Source organism: Terrapene carolina, unplaced genomic scaffold (assembly GCF_002925995.2).
Source record: "Terrapene carolina triunguis isolate 2854851 unplaced genomic scaffold, T_m_triunguis-2.0 Scaffold374, whole genome shotgun sequence".
NCBI classification, from domain to species: domain Eukaryota; kingdom Metazoa; phylum Chordata; order Testudines; family Emydidae; genus Terrapene; species Terrapene triunguis.
The window spans coordinates 13,549,371-13,558,225 of NW_020664725.1; the positions used below are offsets into that span (position 1 = coordinate 13,549,371).

At 47.1% G+C, this 8,855-nt stretch overlaps 1 pseudogene; it reads right to left on the reverse strand.

The window, feature by feature from the left end:
• Positions 1 to 1,176: 1,176 nt before the first annotated feature.
• Positions 1,177 to 7,447, reverse strand: LOC112118865 (annotated as a pseudogene).
• Positions 7,448 to 8,855: the final 1,408 nt, after the last annotated feature.

Sequence of the window (8,855 nt, forward strand, 5' to 3'; positions counted from 1 at the left end):
TGTCCCACAGAGCGGGGACTTGAACCAGGGTCACTCACAATCCAAGCAAGCACCCTAACCCCCGTACCATAGAGGGACTTGAGAGCTTACCTTGCTCCAGTTAATATATAGTTAAAGTGAAATGCTTGAGCTGTAAGAGATTGAGACACCCATCCCTCCTTAAGGAACACAGAGGGGATCTGAACCTGAGTCACCCACAATTGAAGTGAGCACTCTAACCTCCGTACCGCGGAGGGATTTGAGAATGTCTTTTGCCCTGGTTAATATACAGTTAAAGTGGAAGACTTGCGAGGAAAGAGATCAAGGTGCCCCTCTCTTACCAACAAGCAGACAGGGGAGTTGAACCAGCATTACACCACATCCAAGGCAAATACCCAAACCACAGGGCTACAGTGGGAGTCACATAAGCCTATTAACAGTTAAAGAAGTATGTGAGATAGAAATACTGCACCACTGCCAGCATCTACCTCCACCTTGGGGATGACTAACAGCTATGTGCCTAATGTAGTAGCAATTAAATTTTTCTAGCTGATGGGTTATCCTTTAATGCCCAAAATGGGTCTAGGCTGGTAGATTACTCTTTACTCAGGGCTATTTCAATGGTCATGAGACAGAGTCTTGGTGTTCTTGCCCCTGGAAAGGGAAAAGTATCAGCAACTGCAGATCCAGGGCAAATGCTACATCTAATTCTGCAGCGGTATGTCCGAGTCACAGAAATAAGGGAAATAAATACAAGTAGCCTTTGGAACGGATTGATTAGCACTCATAGTAAACTTTCACCTTGCAAAAGGTTTTTTTTTTCCCCCAAATGACTTTTACAAATCCCCTCCATTTTCTCCTGGGTTGCTTATTAAGAAATATCAGCTGGAAAGTCAAGTTTGGAGCCTAGAACATCAGGGTTGTTGTTATGATTGGTGTAACACAAATGTTTCGTTTTCAAAATGATCACAAGACATTTCAATAGCTAGTATAGTTTATGAATCGCAAGCAACCAGTCTGATGGGAAACCCTTTAATGCAGCTTTATGACTTATATTAAGGACTTTGCAACAATCATTTCTGTTAATTGTTGAATGTTCTTTTGACTGAAAGTTTGCAATATCAGAGTCATGCTTACCAATTACACAACCCCTGGGGGTTTAGGCTTCAGGCTGCATCTTAATATCCTCAGATCCTTCTATTCGCCCTTATAGACAATCAAGTTTTTGTCAGATTCATAGATTTTTGACTTTGTACAGACATCCCTCCGGAAGGCGTTTCTGGAGGCTGTCCCAGATCTACACCGCTAGGTTCTCTGTTGTGCTGTGGCGGAAAGAGAGGCTTGATGATGAAAAGAGGAGTACGCCAAGGGAAGAAGTGTGCTGTCTAAGGCTGGAGAACGGCACTGCTTCAGGTAAAACTAGGTGTTGCCAGAACTATCTGAGCTTGCAGCAGATTCCACATGTCCAGTGCTTTGCAGCCTGGTGTACTGTGTCTGCAAATGGCAGTCTCTCCAACCAACGCTCTGCCTGTGCTTCATAGCCCCTACCCCAGCTCCTCTGGAGTGGGGGCATTGACTGCATCAGTAGAGCAGTTCTGCGCATAGTAACTCCTAGAAGTGAGTGCACTGTGCTATCCTTGCATTACTGAATAGCCACCTACTATAACCAACCCTTCCTAGACAACAAACTAAACCAGTATGTTCAGTACCCGATAATAGGCAATAGGTGTTTGGATGTGTTTGTAGTTTGCCTTACCCTTTGATGGGGGATTGTAATGAACGTCTTTCTGTCCCAGCCCCACTGTACACCTGGCTCATCACCATCTCCTTGTGCATTTCTATAGCGCTTTGCCAACGTCTGTGAAAATGAGGGGCTTGGTTCCTCCTCTTGCTGGCACAATGTGACTCCAGCAATTTCAATGGACTTTATTTGCTCATTTCCCTGGGGGTAAATCAGGAGTGTCAGCTCAAGGTCTCTTCCCCAAGGACTTTTCTCCAAATGTGGGGATGACAAAGAGAGGCACAAGGGGCCCATCCCACAACTCAGAAAATCCCAACAATTTGCTAATCATTGAGATTCCTGTTGAACCATTCATTTCACAAAGATACCCTATCTCTGTTCTATATAGGCCTACTCTCCCACTAACCCACACACCAATAGACGATATAAAATCAACTCCCCGATCTAATCTGATCAGTGGATTAGATGTTAAGGGCTGCTATCAAGCAAACAATTCTTTTGTTCTTTTGATCAATTGTTCTCCAGGTCCACTGAAAGTAGGACAAGAAGTAATGGGGTTAAATTTACAGCAAGGGAGATTTCTAACTCTAGTTAAGCTCTGGAACTGGCTTCCGAGGGAGGTTGTGGAATCCCCATCATTGGAAGTTTTTAAGAAGAGGTCAGACAAACACCAGTCAGGGATGATCTAGGTTTACTTGGTCCTGCCTCAGTGCAGGGGACTGGACTAGACGACCTCTTGAGGTCCCTACCATCCCTACATTTCTATGATTCTATGGTTTTTCTAACTCTCAGGGCTATGCACTTAAACCCGGGATCTGAAAATTCAGCTATGTTTTTCCTGCCTATTACATGGAGTCACAGAATAACAATACTGCAGTCACAAATGAGCCGAGCAGTTTGTTGAATACAAAACCGCACCCTACGGGCTTCGCCCCTTGGACTGTAGAAATGTTCCAATAAAGAGGCTTATTCTGCTTGATTTGGCCTGTCTGTAAAGATTCAGTAAATCCTCGTAGATTTACTGACCCAGAGACTGTGACATGTTTTTGCAGTGCCAATCCCAGCACGGCCCTGATCCTTGATCTGGCCCCTTGGCACTACCAACAATAAATTGTGCATTCAGGTTCAAGAATACTGAACAGCCGACTGAGCACAGAAGCTCTCTGGAAAGCAGGTTAGAAATTCCAGAGAGAGAGATTGGCCAGTTTCCATGGACACTGGATAGAATTTGGTGTCCACGGAAGCATGGTAAGAATTTGCACCACAAGAGCATCCTCCCAAGTGGGGCCTTTTACATTAGGCTGACAGGTCAGGAAAGAGAGATGCAGTTGCAGATGATGGCTTCGGAGAGAAAGATTTGTCTTAAATAGAATGGAGCCACTTGTCCCTAAAATTCCCAGGCACTGACCTTAGTTCTGCCACAAAACCCCGCCACTCACCTTACATCATCAGCAAAATGGAGCACATCCTGATCCAGGTTCTTGTGATCAAGTGGCTCCAGGATGGTCTCCTGGAGCAGAGGGGAAGGACATTAGTGAGTACATCTGCGTGGCTCATTCCTGGTGCCCTGGACTCAGAGCTGAGTGCCCAGGGAAGATCCTATGACACCTTTAGGGGAATCCCAGACCACTTTAATGTGGGGATCTTTAATGATGCTGAGCCCTTGGCTCAGTCTTTTCCCGTGAGGCCCTAGAGATTTGGCATTGGCAGGAAGATACCAGGGTGAAACTGCTAACGGGAGACTGCAGCATGTTATGCAGCTGGTGAGGGGAAGTCAAATAGCTCCTCTCCACATCACGAGCTAGTCAGGGGGCTGGTAATGGGAAGATTTCCCACCAGCAGGACACGGAGCTTGGGTCCCCTCAGCATCGCATAATTCAGCCCCTAACTGTCCTCGGGTCTTTATCCAAAGCACAAACGTCACAGGCTTTGCAGTCAGTCCGTAGCTTTCATGCGCTGCTCTGGAGAGTTCAGGGCACACAGTGATTAAGCCTGTTCCCCAGATTGCAGTGATGTTATCTCTGATCCTAGAGGAGGCTTCCTGAATTTCAGAGCACTAGGAAATGTCACAGAGGGAACTTAAATCACAGGCACTGCACAGCACACTCCTCTTCCTTCTGGCCCTCCAAACTTACTCCTGATACCTGTGAAATCCCTCCAATGATCAGAGAGGATTGTAAACAGCATGAAAGGAACTATCCGTAACATTATTACCTTCATGTGTTCCTGAAGTGTGAGAATGTTTATAAACACGCCACTGGTGGGGTTTATCTAAAGGACAAATAGAGAGTGGAACCTCAGTCCCATGCTGTAAAATGCTCTGTGGTGACGATTAAAACGCAGAAACATGGCAACTGGAGTTTACACTGGAACACTGAGCAAAAAGCAAGTTCATATGTGCAATATAGACCTAGTGCCTTGCCTGTCTGGTAGCACTCAGACCTGATATGCAAATCAAAAAGGAGTTTAATGTTATGCTCTATAATTCTGTTCTAATTAGCTCCTTAACCCGTGCCCATCGTGGTGGTAGTTCTTATGCTACATAGCAATTAGCCTACCCACAAACAGGAGCTGTTTTCAGTTGCATAGTAATGAAATCTTTTCTCACTGAGGTGTAGGGTGACCAGACAGCAAATGTGAAAAATCGCAATGGGGGTGGTGGGTAACAGGTGCTTATATAAGAAAAAGTCCCAAATATCGGGACTGTCCCTATAAAATCGGGACATCTGGTCACCCCACTGAGCTGCTCAAGGGAAACACATTTGTGAGTTTCTCCACAGACACTGGGTAGTTCAGCTCAGTCAATGAAATTGTGTATTGCCTTGGGAAGTTCTTGTCCGGTGCAAAGTGATATATTTGCATAACACAGGGACAGGAAAAGAAGTTGAAAGCCAATAGAAACCAAACTGTGGTTCACATTGTTATTTGGAAGGTTAACAGGAGTCGTCCAGCAGGGAGAAAGGCGATGAGTTTTACTGTGGCTTGATGCAGGCCATGTTGTAGTGAGCTGGGTAAACACTTCATTACTGCTAGCAAGGGAATAGGGCTTCAGGGAGCAGGAGAGAGGCAATCTTTGCTGGGCCATGCCCCAGGACTAAGGCCTTGTCTGCACTTGGGGTTCAGCAGTCAGTGACCCCCCAACATTGGGTTCAATCTCCAAGTGCAGACAAAAGCACTGGCTCTGCTGTTCCCTCCTTGAAACCAAGGAAAACTCCACTGGTGTAAATTGCTGCTTTCCCTGTCTACCCTCAGAGCCTGGGCCTGCTGGCTCAGGGACAATCCCGCGCTTAGACAAGGCCTGAGCTAGCTAGAATTCCAAATGAAGCTAAACACAGCCTGGATAAAGGGGAAATGAGCAGAGACACCTACCTCCTCACGCACGCCCACGGTCACTGCAAAGCAAATAGAAGGCAATAGTTGTGAATAGATCCCCTCTGCTTTTGCTTCTGCCACGCACAGGTTTTGGGGAGAGTGAGGGGGGAGGGGAAAAGAAGGGGAATATAGCTGCAATAGGGATCTTTAAATTACAGTCTGCATTTTGCAGCCTGCTGGGCGTGGCAACCTTGCTTATGAGACACATCTTTGACTGCATGTCCAATATTTCCCTTACCAGCAGTACCTGGGGGCTTCCCAGGGACAGGAAGGCAATGTTTTGTCTCTCCTGGTGCCCCATAAAAGAGGCACAGATACTGCCATTGAGAGACGCAGCGGCAATGCTAACCCCAAATCATTGCTGCTCTATGGAAAGAGGTGGCCCCCTCTGCTAAAAGGCCTGATTTACCAAAACCCTGAGTAGTTACAACTCCAGGTGAAGTCAGGGTGGGAATTGCAGATGTCCTGCCTCCCTGAAAATCAGGCCCTGAACCTGGAGGGTTAGACCCACAATAATACCTTGAAATTACTACCCATCCATTTTATGTTAGCAACTGGAAGGGGAGAGAAGTAGCTGCTGTCTCAAGGATCAGATGCAGAGCAGTTATTCCCTGGATAGGATTTTTAAATAATAGTACTTAGCCCTTCCGTAGCATTTTTCATTCATAGCTCTCCAAGCACGTCACAAAGGAAGATAAGAAGAACTGTTATATCCTGACTTCCAATCTGGTGCCCTATTTGCTCGACCACCCCACCCCTTGGCCTTAGTCTTTGTTCACAATTTTTCATGGAGACAAAACTCTCCAGTTCTGGATTATTTGCTTTGAATGTGAGACAGAAGCTGTTAGCTTGGAGGGGGAAGGGGAAAGCATGTTTTTAGACACTGACCCCTATTTCCCTTTCACTGATCCTTCCCTAGACTAGGGGAACATGTAGGGCTGCCCTTCACCTTTATAGTTGGGTCAATGACTGTGGTTGCATTTCCCAAAGAGTTCCTTGTTTTCATCATCACTTCATGATTTGCTGGGGGGGTGGGAAGCCAGCTTTAGGAAGCCAATGGCAAGACAGCTTCCATCAAACACTCTGTGCCCTGCCCCATGTCACCTTCAACCCCTGGGCTGTCACCTTTCTGAGGGATCAGAGCAGAACCTTACAGAACCATTTTTCAGGTCCTAGATGGCAGCGGTGTCTGTATATGCCATTGGATCGCGAAGAAAACTGATGAGAGAGGAAAGAGAAACTCCATCTCACTTATATACCTAAAAATGGAAGGAGAAGCCAGGAAAACCTACATGGAAGATGCTGTCCCACTTTCCAATCTTCTCCTGCCCGGAGCTTCTCTACTTTCCTAATTTTCCTGTTCTCTGCTATTCAGCTTAATCCTGCCCGGCAGCTTTACATGTGCTCCCCTGCTTTCCCAGCTCCGCCCTGCGCTCTGCTCCCTGGCTCAAACCTGCCCTGCTTTTATCTTCCTGCTGATCCCAGGAACAGAGAAATTGCCAGATTAGATAGAGCACCTGTCTCAGCCAGTCAATATCTGGTCACGCCACAGTGGCCCGCCCCAGCTGTTTCAGAGGAAGATGCAAAAAACCCTGCCCTCCTGGAGTTCCACCCCCTCCCACAATCCCATCACTTAGGGAAACCTGAGGGCTTAGTTCCCATCCAAAATTCTAGCACCATCATGTCTTGTGACAGCTAGTTCCACAGGCTAATTGTGTACCATTGTACAATGCACTTGAGATCTCGATCTCAGAATATACATTATGCCATGACCCATAGTTAAATATCACACAAACTGTGTAATGGTTTGTTAAATAGAAATTGCTACATACATTCAAACAATCCCCCGAAGCATTGACCTGGCCTATGGAATCTCAGCCTTCTCTGGACAAAAAAATAAAGGTCTCAGGATTGACAAATCTCCTTTAAAGTCCAAACCTGAGAGAAGCCCCACCTCTTTCACTATATATTGCCCCTTGCCTGGGCCTATTAGCAGAGAAGTTGCCCGCAAAAGTCATTTGCCCCCTTGCTGGTGGCTCAAGATGCTGCCCTGGTCGAATAGGGAATTGTGGGTAACAAACAGGCTTGACTCATCTTTGCCAGACAACAACCGTCAAAGTGGCTGGAGGGATACCAAAAAATGTCCCCAAAAAGGCTGATTGTGCCCTATTCCCTGCTCAGCCTGTGAATGACTGCAAAGGTTTCTGTTCTGGCGAGGAAGGCCACCTTACCAGCAGGGCTGAGCTTGCCATTTCTAGTTCTGCTCTGCATCGCTGGAGCCAAGGAGCACAGTCGCTGCTGAAGTGGAAACTGTTCCACGCCGGACCTCAGAGCCTCAATAAACACAGCCCCATGACATCATGTGTGTCACAGGAAAGCAACCAGGCAGATGGAAGGGTTAAAGTAATTTCCCAGATGACTCTGCTTGAAGTGCATGACTACATCATCTGGGAGGTTTTTTCCAGTTAATTTGGCTTATTTCCCTTATCCTCTGGGACAATGAATGAAGACCACAAGAAGTCATCTCCCATTAGACTAGATTCATTCACAGCTGGGATGGGACCCTCAGGGAAGGCAGACAAGAGTTCAGAAGGGTGATCAGTGCCAGAAAAAAGTTCATACAGTTCAGCTTGGGAGACGCACGTTGTGCTACTGCGTAACGGGGCAAGGAGAGGACAGCTGGGCAAAGCCCTGGAAGACAAAGTGGTCTTGTGGTTCAGGCATCATGCAGAGCTAACTTCATCCCTCTGCTCTGCCACAGACTGACCCGGCCAGGGCAAACCAGTTAATCTCTCTGAGCTGCACTCCCCCATCTCTAAAATGGGGATAACAATTCTTCCTCTCTTTGCCTACCTTGTCTCTTTAGCTTGCAAGCTCTTCCGGGCCTTCCTCTTAGTCTGTCCTGGCACAATGGGGCCCCGATGGGTGAAAGTCTCTGGCTTGTGTTACGCAGGAGGTCAGACTAAATAATCAAAATAACCCCTTCTGGCCTTAAAACCTATGAATAGGCATCTCGGTGAAGGCTGCTAGGCACTACTGTAATACAGAGAATAATAAATAAGTGACGGGAAGAGCCTATTGGCACTAGAGGTGGGTGAAGTGCTATTACGCAGCACCCCAGAGCATGCTAGGTACTTATTGTTACGTATTTCTATTGCCAGTTATTATCTGTCGCCTGTGTAGGTTGCTTCTTCCCCTGGGGGAAACATGCTTGACCCATTTTAAACGAGACTGAACAAAACCAAAGTCAATATGCAATATTGTGCAATCTCCCCTGCACTTGGTAAGGGGAGATGGAGTCAACAGAGATTTTCTGTTTCTAGGTGCTATGATTCCTTGAACTGTCCTGGTCTCAGCTTTGTGCAGAAGGGTCTAATACAGAACCTGCCTGGGTCCAAGGCAGCTCATAACATTTCTCCCGGCACTGCGAGTCGGCAGCTCCAGGGCTGTTTACATAGAAGATCCCTGTAATGGTGGGGCACTCACCTCCTGAGCGCCTCCTGCTGCCGCTGTGCGGTACTGCAGTCCTTTTCTCACTCCTGGCGCCCCCTGTAGGTTGTTGACCTCACTTGGCAGGTCTTCACTGGCTCGGTCCTCAAACTGGGTCACACCGTCAAAATGAGCCCCTTCTGGGGTAGCAAAGAGTCCAACAAAATTGTCTGTCTGCCCTCACCAGGGTCTTCACTCAATCCCTGCTCTGGGCTCTGTAAATTCAACCCTTTGCTTGGGCTTCCAAGCAAGCCTTGTCCCATTATCAGGGCTT